The sequence below is a fragment of the Macaca thibetana genome, chromosome 12, assembly GCF_024542745.1.
Source record: "Macaca thibetana thibetana isolate TM-01 chromosome 12, ASM2454274v1, whole genome shotgun sequence".
NCBI lineage: Eukaryota > Metazoa > Chordata > Mammalia > Primates > Cercopithecidae > Macaca > Macaca thibetana.
Window position 1 is genome coordinate 51,136,058 of NC_065589.1, and position 23,328 is coordinate 51,159,385.

The 23,328-nt window shown below is 37.4% G+C and overlaps 1 long non-coding RNA gene and 1 other non-coding gene across 3 annotated transcripts in view; both read left to right on the forward strand.

The window, feature by feature from the left end:
* LOC126932023 (uncharacterized) overlaps window positions 1-23,328 on the forward strand; it is a 41,169-nt gene that overhangs the window by 1,538 nt on the left and 16,303 nt on the right. For both annotated transcript variants that reach the window (XR_007718085.1, XR_007718084.1), the window contains 2 exons: window positions 12,661-12,863; window positions 13,093-13,246. This is a non-coding gene — a long non-coding RNA (uncharacterized LOC126932023). The remainder of the gene's footprint in view (window positions 1-12,660; window positions 12,864-13,092; window positions 13,247-23,328) is intronic.
* LOC126933340 (U6 spliceosomal RNA) lies at window positions 20,321-20,427 on the forward strand. Its single transcript, XR_007718563.1, has one exon. It is a non-coding gene; the product is annotated as a U6 spliceosomal RNA (small nuclear RNA).

Sequence of the window (23,328 nt, forward strand, 5' to 3'; positions counted from 1 at the left end):
CAAAATATTCTCACAGAAGCAATATTTAAGGCAGAGCTCTCTTCTTTTTTTTTTTTTTTTTTTTTTTAAGGTTTGACAAGATCTTCAAGAGATTAAGAATAGACAGGAAACCAATTAAGAATGTTAAGAGTTATGGCCAAGAGTTTGGATAAAGAAAGTTTGCCACTCAACTCTCAATCATTTGCCCCCAGAAAAGGGATTAGGTTGGGCTATTCAGACTAACTGTATGGACATTTTATAAAAAGGAATCAGAAGCAGAAAATCAAGCCCCACAAAAGCAGAAGTTGGTGCTCCAAGCTGTGGCTCCGCCCTTCCCTTCCTCCACAGGAGAGAACTCAGCTGAACACCTACTTCCTTCCCTACCAACTCAGCAGTTCTCAGAAAGGAAATGGCAACCATATGCTTTCTCATTAACCAAAACGAAAGGCAGCCTTGAGAAACAAGATGTTCTGGACAATACAGAAACCCTTCGGCCCAGGCTAGTTGGTTTCAGCTACCGCTAAATCACTCCCAAAGGTGTGGTTAATAAAAAGAAAAAGGAGAGGTCAAGAAGAACAATTATTGCTATGCAGGTATCTTATATTACCATTCAGTGAAATAGATCTGCCACTCAGTCTACTCATTTAGGTCATAATGATTGTATTACTCATTCTTTAATACATTCACAAGATTACTTCACGGTCTTCTTTTCTCTAAGGCTGTTGTTCTTCAAGCCTCCATTTTTCACAGCCTAAACATAAGCTTACTCTGAGATAATGGACTCTTCCACTTTATGCCCATAACCTCAACACCACGTTTTAGTGTAAAGATGCTTGCTGAGATCCACTATAATACAGAAAGGCATCCATTAGGATCCTGCACATGGAAGGTTCTGTTATCTGGGTCCCCATTGATAAAGGTTTTGTTGTAAATTTTACCCAGCGCTCAGTACCCACGCTCACTCACAGGTTTTGGTTTCTGGAATTACCAAAATTATTTTCACTTTGTTTGCACTATCCATCTATTTAAAACTATTACAACATCAATGAAACAGTTGTTTGTATCAAGTACTGTTTGATTCTAAATATCTTGTATAGTGAAACTTAACAATTTTTAAAATTGACAAGAACCACAGTGTGCTCACTCACCATACAGATATAATCCACTTTGTAACATAATTGGCAACTCAAAAAAAAAAAAAAAAAAAAAAAAACAATGGTCTTTTCTTAATTTTCCTAAAACAATTTAACCAAAAGACTCAGAAGTAATGTTTAGTAATGATTGCAGCAATAACCACATAAATCATTCATATAGTGATAAATGCTAATACACTGAGCATTTGCTATGGGCCAGGCGTTTTACACTTATAAGGACTTTACACTTTTTTGGGTTTTGTTTTTGTTTTAGAGACAAGGTCTCACTCTTTCACCCACCCAGACTGGAGGCAGTGGCTGCACCATAGCTCACTGTAATCTGGAACTCCTCTGCTAAAGCGATTCTCCAGGTTCAGCCTCCCAAGTAGCTGGAACTACAGGTGTGCACTACCACGCCTTAGCTAATTGTTTTATTTTGTGTAGAGATGGAATCACACTGTGTTGCCCAGGCTGGTCTCAAACTCCTGGGCTCATGCAGTCCTCCCATCTCAGTCTCCCAAAGTGCTGGGATTACAGGCATGAGCCACCAGGCTTGATCTGATGTACACTTTTTGATGTGTTACTTATGTGAAGTAATTGATCTCATTTTATAATAAGTTATGGAGCTTGCATTTCAAAATAACTGCCTGTTACATGTAATAACTTTTTCTACAAAACAGGTTATTTGCCCTAAAAAGTACATAACTTTGTTTATCTAAATGGGTAACTGGATTTTTCAAAGGCTTTCTAATTCACAGTGATAAGTGCAGTGAACATGTTATCTGATCCCCCAAATCTGATTGTGTGGGGATTGTGAAATCTACTTGTGAGGAATAAATCTGTAGTTTCCCTTGGGAAGAAATGCATCCCTAAATGGGTTAATTCAACCCAGCTACATTATCTTTATTATTATTATTATTATTATTTGAGACAGGGTCTTGTTGTCACCCAGGCTGGAATGCAGAGGTGCAATCACAATTCACTACAGCCTCGATTTCCCAGGCTCAAGCAGTCTTCCTGCCTCAGCCTCCCATATAGCTGAGACTGCAGGCACATGCCACCACACCCGGCTGATTGTTTTTATTTTTTATTTTTTAGTAGAGACCAGGTCTCGCCATGTTGCCCAGGGTAGTCTCAAACTCCTGGGCTCAAGCAATCCTCCTGCCTTGGACTCCCAAAGTTCTGGTATTACAGGCATGAGCCACTGTGCCCAGCATCTTTTTAATGACATTTAATGATAGAGTGAACAACTTTGGCTTCTGTGTTCTAAAAGGCTTTTCAAATGTATCATACCTCAAATAGCTACCTGGATTTTTTGTTTATTCAGGTTAAGAAACAATATTATTAGAAAATAAACAAACTGAAGACTGACGGGACAACATACAGTGCCAAGATGCTTCAAAAAGAGCTGCTTGCTACTGTTTTCTGATGTTTCCCCTTGTCCTATTAATAAAATGAATAAATAAATAACAGTTTTGAAAAACCCAGCTGGCCCAGTTGCAGAGCCCTGTTCCTTAACAGGCCCTACAGGGAGTTTGTGACAGTATGTATAGGAGATTAATATCATGCCTGACATGTTGGAGTAGAAGGCTTGGTATCTCTTTTTAGAATTCTGACTTACTATTGTGGTTTCTTTATAATAAAGATGGATACCTTTTCTTATTTTGGAGCATTATCAAGCTTATATACATGCATACAAACATATGCCAGTAAATCACCAGGAAGAAACAGTAAATGCTTTCAAACAAACCCCTAATTAAGAGTATTACCCATAGGAGCATAGCATATCCCAGTTCTAAGGATGCTTACAAGTAATGTACGCTAACCCTTTCACATTGTGTACAAAAAAATACAAGCCCAGAGATGTTAACAAGATTACCACCTAGAGCCCCTAATGAACTAATGTAACTTCACAAAAGGCTGCTAATAATCACAAAAAGAGAGACAACCAGTCCAAAACAATTAATATCTCCCAAGGTGGGACTCGGTCATCAACATATTTTAAAACTCCTTAAGTAATGACAATGTGCAACCAAGTCTGAAAACCGTAGGAGGCTAAGAGATTTTTTTTTTAATAATTTTCTTTGTTTTCCAAATACCTATTAATATGCTAGAGCAACGTTTCCTTTATATTAGTTAGGGAAATCCTGCATTGATAAATTTCTAGGAGTGAAATTATTAAGTATATATTTAAGACTTCTGATATGTGTTATCAAATTACATTTTAGGAATTTCAAAAGAGATTTGTATTCCATTTGCCCTTTGTATGTATGCATTAAACATAATTCTTTAATTTATTCAACAAAATTTTATTGAACTGCTACTACATGCCAGCACTGGGACTATGTCAGTAAAAAATAATACAAAAATCCCAGACTTCATGGAGTTTACATTGTAAAGAGATAGACAATAAAATAAGTAAAATTATATAGTATATACTAGTGAAAAAGCAGGGGAAGAGATGGGGATTTAGCAGGTAGGAGTGTAGAAAGTGGTGAGGGAAGGTGATATTTGAGTAAAAAACAAAGAAGGGGAGGGAGGGAGTCAGGTGGGTATCTAGGATAAGGCACTCCAGACATAGGGAGAGCCATTGAAAAGACCCAAGTATCTCTGGCTTTTTCCAGGAATAGCAAGAAAGCTACTGTAGCTGAAGCAGTGAGTAAGAAGAAAGTTTAGGCCGGGCGCGGTGGCTCAAGCCTGTAATCCCAGCACTTTGGGAGGCCGAGACGGGCGGATCATGAGGTCAGGAGATGGAGACCATCCTAGCTAACACGGTGAAACCCCGTCTCTACTAAAAATACAAGAAAATTAGCCGGGCGAGGTGGCGGGCGCCTGTAGTCCCAGCTACTCGGGAGGCTGAGGCAGGAGAATGGCGTGAACCCGGGGGAGCGGAGCTTGCAGTGAGCCGAGATCGCGCCACTGCACTCCAGCCTGGGGCACAGAGCAAGACTCCGCGTCAAAAAAAAAAAAAAAAAAAAAAAAAAAAAAAGAAGAAAGTTTAGAAGATGCAGGGACCAGGGGAGAGGGCAGGGATATCATATATGAAGATTTTGTGCTGATTTTGGCTTCTTAATTTGAGACAGGAATCTATTAGAGTGTTTTAAGCAAAGACTTGATATGCTAACCTCACTTAACAGGGTCACTCTGACTGTTGGGTGGAGAGCAAAAGGAGCAACAGTGGAAGCAGGAAAATCAGGAGGTATCATATTAATCCACTTGTGGTGAGTGGTGGCTTGCAATAGGGTGGTAGCAGTGACAATGGTATAATGTGATTAGCACCTGAAGCTATGTGGAAGATAGAGCCAACAGGTCCACTGTCTGGCTGCAGTGGAGCATGAGAGAATGAGATGAGTCAAATATGACCTCTAGATTTTGATTCCGAGCAACTAGTAGGATGGAATTGTCATTAACAGAAATGGGAAGGAATACAAGTGGAGCAGTTAGGGGGATGTGGAAAGATCAGGAGGATCATTTTAGACATAAGAAGTGAGATGGGAAGAACACAACAAGGTGAGTGGTGTGTTGGATGCCAGGTGAATCAAATGTTTCTGGGAAGAGGGGGAGATAGTTGTGTCAAATGCTGCTGATCAGGTGAGATGAAACAGGATTGATCACAGGGTTTAGCAAAAATGAATATCATTGGTGACTGTGACAATGAAGTTGGTGAAGGATGAAAGACTAAGTTGAGTTCAAGAGAGAACAGAGTTCATAAATTAGAAATATGAAAGTAAGCACATATAGCTCCTCCTAGGAGGTTTTTTGCAAAGGACAGCAGAGAAATTGGCTAATCACTTAAGGGGAAAGTGGGACAAAAGAGGTTTTTTTTTTTTTAATGTGAAAGAAAAATAGTAACATGACTGTAGGCTGAATGGCATTATTCAATAGAGAGAGGGAAAAGTCAAATTGCTGAAAACAAATCCTTGTCCTTGAGTAGGTGAGAGATGATGGGAGCTAGGGCTGCTGTGGAAAGGTGAATAGGCGCATAGAGGGATTTTCTGGAACAGGAGGCTGAGTTGCTATGATGGTAGGAGTGTGTGGAAGGTCTTTTCTGATAGCTACTATTCCCAATGAGATAAGCAAGATCATCAGTTTAGAGTGAGAATGGGGAGGAGGTGCTGGAAGTTTGAAGTGTAAGAAGAAGTTAGAAAGAGTCATTGGGGATGTGGGGGACTGAATGAAATGGGGAAATTTATTACAATTTTAGAAGCCAACTAAAGACTCATGTGAAGGAAATGAACCACTAATTTAAAGTTGACCAATGCACATGGTTTTGTATTTTTTTCAGATACATTCATCTGTGAGAGTTTAGGCACAGACCAGGCTGAGAGTTGGATTTTACCAGTATCAGAGTTTTGACAAATGATAGTAATCCTGGTTTTTGCAACATTTGTTGTACACATCTTTCCCATTTGTGATTTGCCTTTTCCTTTTATCTGTATTTTTAGTGCAGAAACTTTATATTTTTATATCTTCAAATTTATTGTCTTTTCCTATCATGTCTTTGCTTGAGGAAATCCTTCATCATGATGAGATGATATAAACTTTTTTCTATACCTTCTTCAATTTTTATGATTAAATATTTACCTCTTATGTATGCTGTGATATAAAGCTCTAATAAAATATTCATCAAAAAGTTACTTTATTTTTCCAATCTTATTTATTAAAGAAACAATTTCTTAGATTTATTTTTTAAAATATTGTGTATTTTTTCTATTTTATAAACTCAAGTTCCAGTTTATCACTTTTATCTGATTTATCTGACTGTTCTCAGTATTTAACATGCTCTGACTGTTGTATGTTTATGATTCTTCAGCATCTGATAAAGGCGAATACCAACCTCCAGACCCCTTTTTTGTAAACATTCTTTAATCATTCTTGCTTACCTTATTTTCCTAGACTATTTTGTCATGATTTAAAAACAGACTTTTCTCGGGATTTGTTTGGAATTGAAAGAAACCTAACCACTAATTTGGGACATGCCAATTTCTTTATAATATTCAAGTTCCCCATTCAAGAACCAGGCTATGATCCTCAATTCTTGTCTTTTAAATTGTACTGGATTGATTACTCATTCACATTTTTAATACATTTTAAATCCCCTTGAAATCAGAGTTTTACTTTGATTTTCATTTTGCTAGAGTGGTGATTCCTCAAGTAAGTTCCCCAGAAAGAAAAGAGGAAGAAGGTACCTTCTGATACTTTACATATGCAAAAATGTCTAATTTGTTTCTCACATATTTGGGGCAGATATAGAATTTCCACTTGTAGTTTTTTTTTTTTTTTAATATTTATCATTAAATCCAATGGATAGAATGTTCCTTGAAACACTGATTTTAGAAGGGAAAAAAATGAAAGAGGCTGGGCATGGTGACTTACACCTGTAATCTCAGCACTTTGGGAGGCCAAGGCAGATGGATCACAAGGTCAGGAGTTCGAGACCAGCCTGGCCAATATGGTGAAACCCCGTCTCTACTAAAAATACAAAAATTAGCTGGGTGTGATGGCGCACGCCTGTAGTCCCAGCTACTCAGAACACTGAGGCAGAAGAATCGTGTGAACCCAGGATGTAGAGGTTGCAGTGAGCCAAGATTGTGCCACTGCACTCCAGCCTGGGTGACAGAGCAAGACTCCATCTCAAAAAAAAAAGAAAGAAAGAAACCTAAGTGTTATAAAAGGAAGATTAAGTTAGTGTACTATTACTAGGGAAGTATATGTAATTTTATAAATGAGGTCAATATACTGATAAGGAAACAAGTACATGCAAAAAAAGAAGCTACATAATAATATGTATACTAACTTATTACAAAATAAAAACATATATCAATAGGTTTTTATTATAGATATATATCTATAGTAAATATAGATATTTACTATCTATAATAAATATAGATACATGTTACTATATATGTATAGAATCATTTTCATACTATATATATAGATATATAGATGTATTTTCATACTATATATATCAATATATCTATTTTCATACTATATATCTGGAAGAACATACACCAAGTAATAAATCACTATGGGTATTAAGATGTGGGAGAAAAAGAACTTTCACTTTTAATTTTATATACTCTGAAATTATTTGAAGTTTTAAAATGATGTGTTATTCATAGGTGTACAGTTTTTTATAGCCAATGTACACATTTATTTCACCTTTTTTATGCTTTTATTTCACTTGAGATGGTTGACCACATCCCTTTTGTACAACATCGGGTCAGGCACTTCTCCTGTGTATTTCCGTAACACATTGTACATATCCCAATTACAGGAATTTTCACTTAAATTTATAATTTCCTCTTTATTTGTGTATTTCCAAGGAGACCAAAAAGTCAGGTACTTTTCCTGTTTCTAATCTTATGTTTTACCTTACAAAGTACATGTTCAATAACTATTGTTTGAAAGTGTCTGTGTGATTTGAAAGGGAATGTGTATTATCTAGCATCTGGAAAATAAAAGAGGCAATGCTCAGAAGGCAGAAAAAGGAAGTGAGCTAGGCAAGGTGGAAAGTCCTGAGGGTGAGCTATGCCCATTGGTTGAGCAGCCAAACCACCAAGGGAGCGTTTCTTTAACTGCAGCCTAAGTAAGGCATAAAGAACAAGTGGAGAACAGTGAAAGAAACTGTGCAAGAGCAGTAAGAAGATAACTGGCCTTCTCCATTTAGGGGAATTCCACACCTAAGTGGAAATGTAAATGTCCTTCTCTGGTGACCTCGTAGCTCAGCTATCCCAAGTGGGTGGGATAGATAGGAGTAACGTGGAACCTTTGAAGGGGAAGTTGATAGGCAAATACCACTGCGAAAGCAAGAGAGAGCTGAGTTCTTGGTCATTAAGGTAAAGCCTTAGCTATTCTACAAAGGAAACACCAAGAAGTGTACATCTATATGCAGAGGCTTAAATAAGATGGAAGTTCATTTCTTCCTTGTGTTGTAGTCCCAAGAAGAGCAATGCAGATTTGCAGGATTTGAGTTTGCAGGAACTCAAATTCCTTCCATTTTCCACCCACCATTCCCTTAGGTGATATCATCAGTGGGTTGTGGTCACACTCACTGATTCCCATCTGTGGAAAAGAAAAAGAGAGGAACGCCAAAGTAAGCAGCTTACTTTTAAAGGTAGAAATGACCCAGAAATTGCACGTACCTTCAGCTTACATGTTACTTCAACTCACATCCTATTAGCCAAAACTTAATCATGTGGTCACATTTAGCCGTGAAAGAGGCTAAAGATGTAGGCTCTAGGTGAGTAATCATGTACCTAGTGTAGCCTTTATTTCTATGGGAAAAGGGAAGTATGGATTTTAGAGGAAAACTGTAAGTCTTTGCCATATGAAGAAACCAAATGTTGTGTTGTTAACCTAACTGGTAAAACTTGAAAGGCTAATGGCCACCAAATGCTGGTCTAAGACTATTATACATGTACAGTACAAAAACCAAGGACAGTGGAGGAAAGCATGCAATTTAAAGGTTTGTCCTTTAGTATGAGATAATATTCTTCCTGTTTTTATGTTGTATTTAATGAGATGGTGATGATGGTAGATAGCATTTCAAATGTCCTTTCTTAAAAAAAAAAAAAAAAAAAAACCCAGAGTATTGGCAACACTACTACATCAGTATATCCATTCCCTAATATGTGTGTGTGTGTGTGTGTGTGGTTGAGATTTTACTGATTCTTGAAATCTTTATCTGGGAACTAATGCTCCATGTGACAACCAAGTACAGAGGGTCAGCAGAGAAGGCAGTATTATCCCTACTCCTCCTTTAACATCGAAGATGGCTTCTCACCTCAAGAATAGGTTTTGTAAACTCTCCTCACTGGACCCACCATCATCTCCTTCTGTATATCCAGTTAGGTCCTCCCACCTCTGGACTCCCATAGTATTGTTTACATGGTTGCACCATAGCTGCAAGGTCTCTAAAGGTCTAGACTCTGGAACTAGCATAATGTCACTTTTGTCACATTCTGATGGTCAAAGCCAGTCATCAGCTCAAACCAGATTCAAGAAGATGGACAGGTAACCTCTGCCTTTTGATGGGAGGAGTAGCAGCATCATATTGCAAAGAAGCATGTAGACACAGAGAAGTGTGATTCATTTGGGTTGTGGGGGAAGGAGTCATTACTGTAATGCTTTTCCACAGCTGACATTTCCCACATGATAACATTCTATCTTCCAGCCTTCCTGTCATGCCCACAACTTCCTTTAAAACAAAGTGCAGTTCATATGGTACCTTGCTTCGTACTATATAATTCTGCCTCCTGGCTTCAAGAAGTCAGACTAGAGATAAGTACTTCTATTAGTTAGGATTAGGACTTACTTCAAGTGAGAGAAAACGCCAACTGGCTGGGCGTAAATAAAACAGAAGTTTATTTCTGGCTCTTGTTAAAGTACAGAGGTAGATTCTAGAGGTTTGGTATTGGCCTCCACATTATCAAGCCTATTCTATCTTGTAGCTCCATTGACTGTACTTTCCATTTCCAAGGTTGCCTCATTATTCAAAACGGCTGCCAAGGCTCCAAGCATCATACATCCCATTTCACTCAATAGAAAGGAAAAAGGCAAGGGAAAATAGAGCCCACTCTAATTCGGGATGTTTCCTAAAAGTTGCACACCCAGCTTCCTCTTATATCCCATTGGCTTGCATTTACTCATATAGACACACCTGTCATCAAGGGGGATCGGGAAGGTGACTTTCTGGTGACTGTGTCCCCAGCCAAAAATCAGTGGTTCTATTACTATGGAAAAAAGAGTAGATAAGAATGAAGATATGAAGGAAGTGAGGGAACAAACCATGTAGATATCTGTGGGAAAAAAGCACAGGCAGAGGGAAAAGCAAACACAAAGTTTCAAAGCAGGAGCATTCTTGGAAAGTTTGAGGAACATCAAGGAATCCAGCATAATTAGAATGAGAGGAGGGGTATCAGATGAGAATGAAGAGATAGCCAGGGGTCAAGCATAGTAAAGACCAGGTAATGTGCTGTGAATAAGATATTCTAAGAATCCCAAAGCAAAGCGGTGTAGGGGTCCTCAAGACCACCTACCAGGTTCAATGATTTGCTAGGAGGACTCACAGGACTCAACATATAGTCCTACTTATAGCCATGACAGTGACAGGATACAGAGCAAATTCAGCAAAGGGAAAGGCATATAAGGCAAAGTCTGAGGAAACCAGTTGCAAGCAAGCCTCCAAGAGTCCTCTCCTAGTGGAGTCACACAAGAGGCACTTTATTCCTCTACAACAAGTTGTGGCAACAGGTGTGAAATACTGCCTACCAGGGAAGCTCAAGGTTTTGATTGTGGGGTTGTCACAGAGGCACCCTTTTCCTGGCATATACCAAAGCCCGGACTGCCAGAAGGAAAGCAGGTGGTTAGCATAATAAACTATGCTGTTTATACTAACAATTTAGACAGAGTGGGCCACTTTTATCATTTAGGGAATGGCCAGAACTCTGCTGGAACCTAAGTTTCCAGATACCCATCAGTAGCCAACCTTGCAAGGAGATTTCTAGGAATAGCAGTCTTGGGCCTATTGCTAATTCTTTCCTGAACAAAAGTACACAGGGAGGGATGCACAGAGCAAAGTAGTGTAGGAACCAGGAAACCAAGCAGAGACTAAGCAGGCTCATAAGTTAGTAGAAGCAATGAGTAAATAGAAACCATGAACCAGATAAACTGAGACTTAGAGAGTACAATAGTAACAGAAGGAGGAAGAAGCAAAGAGAGAAGTCCGTGGGACAACAACCTCTATTACTGCTCTTAGGATATCAGAGTTGCTATTAATATGTGATTCTGGAGACCAATGAACAATGCTCCAGCTTCACATAAGGCCTGATTATTCCATTAAAATTTTTCCTATACTTGCTTCCTAATGTATTCGTATCCTTATAATAAATTGAAATCACCAAAAGTTAGAGGCATATTTGTGCTCCTTGAAACCTAAAAACACTTCACTAATACATCTAGGGTTTTGGCCATTGAAAACTAGACATTATAGAGAAAAACTAGAATGGTAGCCAAAGGATCACTGGCCAACTGGATAAAGGACGAAGATTTATACTGTGGCATAAAACCTCCACCCACTCCCCACCATAAAGCCCCTGCTCCAGCTACATCAAACTACTCACAAGTACATTCAAAGTACATTACTATACTTCTTTGATTTTGATCATGTAGTTTACCCTGTTTAGAATTCTTGGTCTTGTCATCCTCAAAAAACCCCGAAGAGCTTCTTTCCCCAGCTCAAGAGTCATTTGCATTCTCTATGAAGCCTCTCTGACCATTTCTTCCCCATACACTCTTGTCTAGCCCCTTCAGAATGAATCTTTATTTCTGTACTACTCTCTCAGCTCTTGGTACATATTTCTGTAGTAGCACATATAAAACATATTGTAATTGATAATTTATGTGTCTGTCTCTGAATAAATTATGGTTCCTAGCACTTAGCATAGTGCTTCACAAGTGGTAATTCTTTACTATGTATCAAGGAAATGAACGGATGAACGAACCAAGAAACAAATGCAATGAATCACGTATTGAAGAGTTATGACACCAGGAATAAAAGACAAGGCTCCATGACCAAGACACCCAATTTTCAATTCTCATGCTTGAAACAATAATATCTCTCATCTGTTGGGGTACTTTTTATTTCTCCAAATTATATTGCTTTTGTACTACCCTAGTTCTTTGAAGATACTATTACTTTACTCATGTTAAAGAGCTGTGTTAGCATTGATTATAACAATTTCTCTAGTGAGCAAGCAAATTATTTTCTTAAAAATTATGGCAGAACTTAAATATCCCCCAACTAAAAAAGTCTGATGCTAAATATACTTAACTCTAGAGTGTCTAAGTGTATTTATACAAGTAAGTAAACACACACAATTATTCTCCTGCTGTGAAAGTACTTTCTACCTCTAGTGGCTTATATGTGTATGCATATTCTTAAGTTAAACTTTTCAAAGGGGAAAAATTTCAAGTAATATTGATTTCACAACCCACTACTATGACACTAAAAGTGAATTCCCCAAGCAATTCTATAATAAAACCAATTCTAAAAGCTTAGACATGGTCATATCAAACATTAAATAAAATCTAAATTTGTTACTATTTCCATGTTATTTCTTTTGAGTAGTGACCCTTTAAAATCTGATAGTATGTAGGTTTCCTTTATCTCCCTGAGAGTTATCAGAATCAAGGCCTTTGGTTAAATGCTTTCATCACATGTTGTGGTTGTGGTGGCTATTGTTTTCAACACGCAAGAGGTTGCAAGAACTGAACTACACAAAATGGATTCCCCAAAACTGAAAAGAAATTTTTAAAAATAGCACTGTCTGAAATTAAAGCTCATTCGAATTAATTTTGAATTTCCTAGGTCAGCCATCTGAGAGAGGGCTTGCAAATGTGTATTGACGAGATTGGGGTGTTGCCCAATTCTCACATGTGTGTAGAGAGGAGAATGTTGTTGCAGAGTTAGAGAAGAAAACCAATATTTTTTGAACATTTTCTTTGTGCCAGGCTCTTAACATATGCTCTCATTTAATCATCACAGCACCCTTCTATCATAGAGGTCATCATCCACATTCCACAGATGAGAAAAGGAAGTTTGGAGAACGAGGCTCCAGGCTGCACACCTATTGCTGAGGAGAGCTGAAATTCCAACCATGTTTCTCCAGCTCCAGAGTCTGTGCCTCTACCACTTGATATAAAAGACCATGTGATCACATCACAAGCTACAAATAACTCTAACTAAATGTAAGCTATCCTGGAATTCATCCCTAAAATGGAGTGATCTGCTTGGAGATTAAAATTAAAACAAACAAACAAAAAAAAGAATTAAACAGGGATCAGCAAATTATAGCCCCAAACTTGCTTGCCAAATAACCTAAGGCTGCTTCCAGTCTACAAGGGCAGAGTTGAGTAGTTGTGACAGAAACCAAATGATCCACAGAATTCAAAATATTTTCTTTTTGACCCTTTGCAGAAAAAGCATGCTGATCTGAACTCTGGAAGAGAACCTTTGTCAATCAATATCTAGCGTTGTCCCAGGAAGAGAGATTCAATGTGTAGCAGACACTGGAAAGCCTACCTTATATAAGTGCAAGGGGATCTGCGCTGACTCTGCCCCATTTATTCAAGTGAGTAAATTCCCCTTGCCATGACCTATTATCCGTCAAGAAATCTCATCACAAATACCATTTTCTAAGTACCATAATAACTGAGAACAACTATGAAGAAAAACAGATAACAGATAATAGTTGCTGTGAAAATATGGCCAAATTGTAAATTAACAGTTTAATATGCTGGATTTAAAATCACCACACAATGAATTTATAATTGGTATGAAACTCTTAAGTAGATCTGATCATATCTAAAAAAACTGATAAAAATTAGTTTCTGAACTTTGCCAGAATCAAAGATTAGGATTCTTATTGACCCAAAAAGACAGATAAATGAAGAATATCCAAGTTAAGAAAGTTAAACAGCCTCTCAATCTACATCAGTTTATCAGTATGTTTCATGCATTAAATTTGTTCAAAGAATAAATAAACTTAATTGATGAAAAAGGTTTATATGCTTTTCAGCAATTGTATTCACACTGTGTTTCTTATTTGTTTTTATACCATGATAGAATAATAGGATGGAAAACATGAGACTCTGCACTATTTTGAATAATTCACAAAAAATTTTGGAATAGAATATAGATAGTTTAAGTTAATTAGATTGGCCCTATGAACCAATAATCTAATTTTCAAAGTAACATGGAAGAAGTAATTTTGGGTTACTAGCAAAAAAATTAAAGAAAAAGCTGGAAATAGTTTATAAAGAGGGAAAAAATTTTTAAACTGAATAATCTTTAAAAAGTAAATAATTTCTTCTTAATTTGAAAATATAGAGAAATTGGTGACAGTGTACACTTCTGGTTTTAGTCTCTTTTTATATAAATGTGTATTTAGGACAGCTTTAAATTTACAGAAAAAAATGCAAAGAAAATACAGAGTTCTTAATATACTCCTCATTCAGTTGCTCCCCCATTAGTATCCTACATTAGTATGAAACATTTATTATAACGAATGAACCAATATATTATTAACTAAAGGATTCCCTCAGTTTTTATTTAATGTCCTTTCTAGATTGGTTTAGTTTACCCATCCCTGAACCAAGTAGACATTGGCAAGGAAAATGGAATTGCTGTGATTGATTTAATTAATCCAGGCCGACCACTGGCAGCCCAACTATATGCCAGCTAACCTTAAGGGTGAAGTTGAATGGATGTTGACAGGTCAATCACTATATTCACTACAATGATTTTCTGATGAGGGATCTGCTAATATATACTATGGGGAAAAGAATCCTAATTCATCAATCAGCTTTTCCTTATTATTCTCCAATAGGACACTCACTAATATAACTAATCATGAATAGCCAGAGATGTTCATGACACAATAATTGTTTGACATTTCTAGAGGGTATTTCTAGAAACTTTAAAAATTTCCAACATTCAGAAAAACAGAAAAATTTTATATGATTTCTTGGTTTTCTTTCCATTCTATTGATAGACATGTTGCTTCCTAGGCACTAATTTAAACCCTATAGATCACTGTCTTTTCTTTAAAAAAAAAAAAAATCTATTTTTTAGAGAATAAAATGCATTCACAAGATTAAAAATCAGAAGACTCAAGTATATATAGTGAGATTTTCCTCTACTACCTGTGTTCCCTAGTGATTTCCATTCCTCCCTACCACCAAAGTTACCATTTTCTTGTGCATTATTCCAGAGATAATTTGTGCAAATGTGTATTTATGTATATATTCTTTCCTCCACTTCTTTTTACAATGCTCTCTTCACCTTGCTTTTTGTCTTTATATCTTATTGCTCTTTCCATAGTGATATTGAGAGAGCTTGCTCATTCTGTTTTATGTCTTCATATTATTGCATTGATGAATTTACTGTAATTTATTCAATTAATCTCTCATTAATGCACATTTGAGTTATTTCCAATTTTTTGATATTACAAACTCTAAAAAGTGCTGCAATGTATAAGCTGAGATATATGTCATTTTACCCCATTCCCAGGAGGATATCTGCAGAACAAACTATTGCCTTTCCATCTTTCACCAAAATTTTATTTTTACTCCAAGAACAAGTTTTGCACTGGGTGAGAATACTCACAAAATAACTTTCACTAATCTTCGTTTGTTTAATATAAAACACTCATTCAAGTCACAGACCAAAACCAACTTCATATTATATATTTCACACACTAATTTACACTAAAACTCTATTGTCTCACTAACAACAATCACTTTCTTAGAGCTTTACTTGGAGTACCAGAACTAGCAATTGGAGGACACGTAACAAAATAATACCATTGACTGAATGTGAAACAAGTTGATAACAATATCAGGAAGATGAGACATGCCAGGAGATTGCCTGGCCTTGCTCGGTCGCATGGTAACTTAGTCACTGGCCTTGGGATCCTTTCAATTCAACTTGACATCTCAGCAAAGTTTCTAGGTTTGTGACCCTCTCCAGGGAAACTTCTATACATCCAAAGTTCTGTAAAATTTTCTGTCAGAGTTCTTAAAATTATAATACTCAGGGTATTTCAGATGGGTCAGGAAAGCTAAATGCATTCTTTTCTAGTTACCAGTCCAGGGCAGAAGCCAGTGTGCTCTGAACAAGATCTGAATATGGATTATACCATCACCTGGGACTTATCAATGAATGCTCCGTTCAGTCAGTACCCTCAGGAGCTCAGTAGTGGGACCCATAATGATAACATTATAATTAAAATACTCACATTTATCGAGCATTCACTATGTGCTCTGCTACCAGCTTTAAAAGCATTTTTTTCATGATTCTTTTTCACGATTCTAGACTTGATTCATTTGCAGATTTAATCTAGAAATCTTTTTCATGACTTTAAATTTCAGTCATTTGCAGATGTAGTACAAGGGTCTACAGAAAGCTCATCCCTTCCTCTTCCACTCTGTAACCCAAAGTTAACCTTGATGTCAGACTCTCTCATTTGTCCTAAGAGTGACTAAAATGAAAATATCCCTTCAAGAGGGAACACAGTAAACAGAACCAGTCTTTTACACATCATTTTGACAAATTTTATCATATTCTTTCCAGGATAAAATCTTCCTGAGGAGAGGACAGAAAGAGCTCTGTTGATATGTTAGAAGGTGGGGACAGAGTACTGCTAAAAAGGGAGCACTTAAAGGCAGGTTGATACACAGTAAAAGTTTAGTTGGCTTCAGAGCAGTATCTGAAATATAATCACCATTATTACCCATCTTCCAGTTATACATCTCTGTTATGAACGTGTGGGAAAACAAAGGCCAGAATGGTTTTGTTTGATTCTCCAAAGTATTGATAATAATAAACTTTAATGGTTCATTAAGTAGTGGCATGCTCAAGGATCAGAAACTTCTAATCAAAGCATTAGATAGCCTTCAGAAATTGCTTTTAGGTATTTATGAAGGGTGTTAGAGATTACCCCTTTTAAAATATAACCAACTCAAAGACCAGTTTCATAGACATTTGCTTTTCAAAATTATTTTTTGGAGATTTTGATCCCGGGTCTTTAAGCATTAGATGTGAGTTATTACTTATCAAGACCTAAAACCACTCAGACTGAAGAAGATCTCTACCCAGTTGCTGCAAGTGGTTGGCAAGTGGCATGGAATGCCTGAAGAAGTGGGTCACACAGTTAATTACACACAATTTAGCCAAGAGGTAGGCAAAAGGCAATCTCACTCTGTCTCTTATCTGTGTCCAGTTTGAAACTTTATCATTGGCAGCAATTTGGTTTTTGTACCTTCTTAGCTTCCAAGGGGCATTAGGCTGGACTGTATCATTTATGGCCTCTCCTAGATAACTGAGTATACCTTGCTGAGTGAATGTCCAGGGCTGAGGGAGAAAAAAAAAGACTGTGTGGTGTCCCACTATAGTCCCTGAATATAGGCTCTAACCAGAAGCACACAACTGGGCTGTGATTACTATGGCCTCACCCTTATTTCCAGAGAATTACCCAGCAACATTACTGGAAATGAGCTGTCTTGTCCAGTCAGCTTCCTTTCTCTCAGCAGAAAGGTTAGAGCCCCATGAATTTCACAATGTTGCAGCTTCTTGGGAAATGCATTATGAATTTCCAAATCTCTTGTTCAGCCTTGATAAAATTCCCAAATGATTGCAAAAGTGAAAATAAAACCCAAGGCCATTTTGAACCTTGGTATTTACAAATAAGACAGGGAATAAAAATTACATGCAAGTAAACTGGACATCATAATTATATCGACTTTTTGGCACTTAGTAGAATCCATAGTTTCTGTGTGGAAGGAATAAATATTGATAGTAATACAAGTTTAATCTTGTCCTCTATTGCAGTAATTTATGGGATGTTAGGACTGATATGAATTTAAATAACATCTACTCCATACCTTCATATCACAAATTTGAGACCAGAGAGACTGTCAACACACTTATGGGAACTTAGCTTACATGGTAGAAAGAACACTCAGCTTACAATGAGAAAACTTGAACTTGAGTCCAAACCCCGACACTTTCTGGTTGTGACTTTCAGACAAGCCAGCAGGCCTCAATTTCTATATTGGCAAATTGGAGTAATTTATGCACCAGGAAGGCTTACTGTGAATGTTGCTTTGTTGAGGGAGGAATAGTGAAGTACCACCAAAAACTCGGAAATACATTGACTCTTAAAACTAGTAAAATTCACATAATAGATGAGAAAGCCACCTTCAGAAATTAATAATAAAATTGTCAATTTATGATGGAAGAGTTGTTTTTAAAACAAGCCTTTTTCCTGATAAAATATTACTAAATTTTCATCTTTTAAAAATCTAGACAATAAAAAACAAAGTGAGGATTGGCTTACTTATAACGTAGTGAGTAGATCTCCAAATGTATTCTGGAGGAATTGACCATCTACATACAGATAGGAACATATCATATCTGCTTTTGACACTCAGCAAGATATTGGTATAATCTTTCAACATATTTGAGAGCACACAGAATTCTAAGGAAAGTGAATTGGGTGAAACATTTGGGAAGCTGATTTGATCTGAAATGTGATGTTAATTTGATAACCTGAGGAACGACAGTGAATAAAATAAGGCAGATTGGCAAGAAGTAAAACAAAAAGGAAGCCCCAAAAGGCCCAAATGTAGACCAGGAATGGTCCAAGGCTTTACAGGCTTTATTTATTTTTTATTTATTTTTATTTATTTTTATTTTTTGAGGCGGAGTCTCGCTCTGTCCCCAGGCTGGAGTGCAGTGGTACGATCTCGGCTCACTGCAACCTCCACTTCCCAGGTTTATGTGATTCTCCTGCCTCAGCCTCCTGAGTAGCTGGGATTACAGGTACCCGCCACCACGCCCAGCTAATTTTTTGTATTTTTAGTAGAGATGGGGTTTCACTATGTTGGCCAGGCTGTTCCACCAGCTCCAGCCTCCCAAAGTGCTGGGATTACAGGCGTGAGCCAGCACACCCAGCCAGGGGGATCTATTTTTGTCTTACTTTTTGGAAGTATTGTCTTAGTTATCTTGTTGCTTTTCATTTAGTTTTCTATGTAGTTATTACTAATTCAAACTCTACCTCAATTGTAGAAATCTCCTTTTAATATATTCAAATGCATTAGAACTCTAACAACTTCATCTTCTCAAGGAAATCTGACTTGCTTCCATCTGGTAAGATGCTCTTCAGCATTAAAAATCAAATATTTCTACAAGATTTGCTTGGAAAACAACCATCCCTAGCTCCCATCTTCCATTTTTCATGCCCTAGAGGCAACTACTTGCTCCCCGACCCTGCCCAGCTGATGGAGGCTGCCTTCCTCATACTCCTGGGGACTCTCCTGGTCATTCCTAGTCTTGGATCTTGTTTCCTGATTCCTATGTCTTACTCTTTCTCAGCTTGTTTCCTAGTAAAGAACATAACTAAGTAGCTTCTTGAAAAAGAATGCAAAGAAAGTAAATGTTTTGAGGCTTTGTGCTATGATTTGACTGTGTCCCTCAAATTCACGTGTTGGGAACCTAATCTTCAAATTTATATGCTGATGGCATTTGGAGGTGGGGCCTTTGGGCGGTAATTAGGGTTAGATCAGGTCATCAGGATGGAGCCCCCATGATGGGAGTGGTGGCTTTATAAAAAGAGGAAGAGAGACCTGAGCTGACATTCTTTTGCCCTATCGCTGTGTGATGTTCTTGTCATGCTGTGATGCAGCAAGAAGGCCCTCACCAGATACCAGTGCTGTGCTTTTGTATTTCCTAGCCTCCAGAATCATGAGCTAAATAAACCTTTATTTTTTATAAATTACTCAGTCTATAGTATTTACTCATAAGAATAGAAAATGGACTAAGACACCTTATAAATTTGAAAATATCTTCAGTCTACACAATACTCTTTCAAGGCATAGAAGTCTCTTTTCCTGTGAATTTTGAAAGCACTGCTCTTTTAGATTTAGGTGTTGCTATTGAGAAGACAGATGACACTCTGGCTCTTCATTTTTAATATTAAACCTGTTTTATTCTAGAAGTTTGTAGTCTCATCTTTTTGTCCCTCTTGTGCTGAATGTTTAAAGTCTTCAATACAAATTTACAGAGTGACTACTATGTGCCAGGCACTATTCTAGGTATTGAGGATATATCAATGACAGTTTTATAATGATACTCTCAGGTGAACATGAATTTCTCTCCATCATTCTGGTAGTTGGTGGGCCCTTCAACCTGAAAACCGAGATTGTAAGATTTCAATGTTACACATTTTTGATAATTTCCTACCCTCTGTTCTCTTCTTTTAGTAATACTATTATTACATGTTGGATCACCAGGACTGATCCTCTAATTTTCATATATCCTTTCTCCTCAATTATCCTTATTAGTCTTTCTGTTCTACTTCCTAGGAGATTTCTTTATCTTTTATCTCTTACATTAAATTTCTTATTTTTAATGTCATCTTTTTAACATCTAGGTTTCTTTTGAGCTTACTGAATATTCCTTTTATAGATAATCCTGCTATTTTATATATTTTCTTATTTTATTGTTCTGTTAGCAGAGCTTGTTTCCTTCAAGTTGTTTTCTTCTGTTTGTTTGGTTTGGTTTGGTCTCTATCTTTCATTAATAGGCTTTCCTCAAATATCTAGTGATTCCTAGCTCTCTAGTTTTATTTTAAGAATGAAGCATTGTGCTCACTTCGGCAGCACATATACTAAAATTGGAACGATACAGAGAAGATTAGCATGGCCCCTGCGCAAGGATGACACGCAAATTCGTGAAGCGTTCCATATTTAAAAAAAAAAAAAAAAGAATGAAGCATTGAAAAGAGGATGTTTTGTATGCATGAGGAGACTCTCCATTGGGTTTGCTACAGGATGATGTGACATAGGCCAACATACTGGGCCAATGTCAATATCTTTTCTTTCAGGCTGATAAGATTGCCCAGACAATATTTCCAGCCTTCTGCTAAGAAAACATAAGCCTGGCTAACAGTGTTCTGGGAGCTAAGTGAAGGAAGAAGATTGAGGAAGTCTCAGTACACAATTTATATACTTAATCCCCAGCCTGCAATATTGTACCCTACATCCTTTCCTGGTAACCCCAATCCAGAGTCCTTGTATTTGTTCTTGGCACCAAAATGAGAGGCAGTCTCCCACCTGATAAGAATAGGAATGGGTCTTTATAGCAGCATGATTTATAATGCTTTGGATATATACCCAGTAATGGGATGGCTGGGTCAAATGGTATTTCTACTTCTAGATCCTTGAGGAGTCGCCACACTGTCTTCCACAATGGTTGAACTAGTTTATAGTCCCACCAACAGTGTAAAAGTGTTCCTATTTCTCCACATCCTCTCCAGCACCTATTGTTTGCTGACTTTTTAATGATCGCCATTCTAACTTGTGTGAGATGGTATCTCATTGTGGTTTTGATTTGCATTTCTCTGATGGCTAGTGATAATGAGCATTTTTTCATGTGTTTGTTGGCTGCATAAATGTCTTCTTTTGGGAAGTGTCTGTTCATATCCTTCACCCACTTTTTGATGGGGTTGTTTGTTTTTTTCTTGTAAATTTGTTTGAGTTCTTTGTAGGTTCTGGATATTAGCCATTTGTCAGATGAGCAGATTGCAAAAATTTTCTCCCATTCTGTAGGTTGCCTGTTCACTCTGATGGTAGTTTCTTTTGCTGTGCAGAAGCTCTTTAGTTTAATTAGATCCCATTTGTCAATTTTGGCTTTTATTGCCATTGCTTTTGGTGTTTTAGACATGAAGTCCTTGCCCATGCCTATGTCCTGAATGGTATTGCCTAGGTTTTCTTCTAGGGTTTTTATGGTTTTAGGTCTAACATTTAAGTTTCTAATCCATCTTGTATTAATTTTTGTATAAGGCGTAAGGACACATGCACACATATGTTTATAGTGGCACTATTCACAATAGCAAAGACTTGGAACCAACCCAATTGTCCATCAGTGACAGACTGGATTAAGAAAATGTGGCACATACACGCCATGGAATACTATGCAGCCATAAAAAAGGATGAGTTCATGTCCTTTGTAGGGACATGGATGCAGCTGGAAACCATCATTCTCAGCAAACTATTGCAAGAACAGAAAATCAAATACTGCATGTTCTCACTCATAGGTGGGAATTAAACAATGAGAACACTTGGACACAGGAAGGGGAACATCACACACCTGGGCCTGTCGTGGGGTGGAGGGAGGGGGAGGGATAGCATTAGGAGATATACCTAATGTAAATGACAAGTTAATGGGTGCAGCACACCAACATGGCACGTGTATACATATGTAACAAACCTGCACATTGTGCACATGTACCCTAGAACTTAAAGTATAATAAAAAATAAATTAATTAATTTTAAAAAAAAGAATAGGAATAGGGAATTCGGTATCCATTAGCTACTTACAAAGAGGTCTCACCAAATCCCATGTTTAAGCACCACCCTCATTCATAGTTCCTAAGATATCTGTGCTTCTTTTTTTAAAAAAAAAAAAAAAAAAAAAAAAAAAAAAAGGCCTCTCTATGTTGCCCAGGCTGAAGTGCAGTGGCTCTACATAGGTGTGATCAAAAAGCACTGCAGTCTTGAACTCCTAGACTCAAGTGATCCTTCCACCTCAGCTGCCTGAGAAGTTGGGACTACAAGCATGCAACACCACACCCAGCTATGTGCTCCAATTCTGGGGGGCTCTGTAATGTAAATTGGGTTGGTTATCATCAAGATAAAGATTCAGCTTTCTTGGTTGTCTTAATTCAGTTGCTACTTGTCTATCTGCTTCCCAGTTTCTAAAGTTTTATTGCTGTTGTCTCCTATCTCATTCCCTTTGTCCTTGTGCATTTATGTTTTGTTAACAATTATTTCATTGTTCTCTCAACTGGGTTCAGAAGGAAAGAGATTCTAATGTATGTGTTCAGTCTAACATCTTCAACTGGACTGTCCCAGATCCTGTGCTATTATTACTCTCTATGTTATAAGGAAGTTGGCAATGTTTGTCCTAACTGTTCTAGAAAGACAGGTAGTAAAACTAACAAACACAAATGCAGTCACTAAAGAAATATATTGACCACAGTTTGGATGAAACATCCATCAAGACCTCCATCATTTTTTTGTTTTGTTTTCATTCTATGCTTAACAGAAATCTTCTAATTATATGAAACTCAAAACGTCCAAAGTAAAATTGTTAATCTTGCATTCAAACTCTGGATGCTACCGTGTTCTCTTATTACCATGTAGTAAGATGGTCACTATCCTTCTAATTACTCATGTCAGAAATGTAGGAGTCATTCTAACATCTTCTTCTTCAGCCTCTTTATCTACCCATCACTAAGTTCTGTCATGAATATTTATGACATGTTTACTTCTTTTCATCTCTACTATGAAGGTCCTAGTTCAAGTTACTAGCACGTCTCTCCTAGACTTTTACAATTGCCTCTTAACTGATCTCTTTCAGCAACTCACTGGCCCATTCCCCAAACTGCAGTCATAGACACCTTTGCAAAATACAAGCCAGATCATATTCTACACAACCTGCCTAAAATCTCAGAGTTTCCTATGGATAAGAGTGACAGTCATTAGCAAGGCCTGTAAAAGCCTGCAGGGATTGGCCTTGTTCCTTCTCTGGTTTTATCTAGTGGTACTCCTCCCTTGGTGTCAGCTCCCTAGTCAGGCTGCCTTTCTTTCT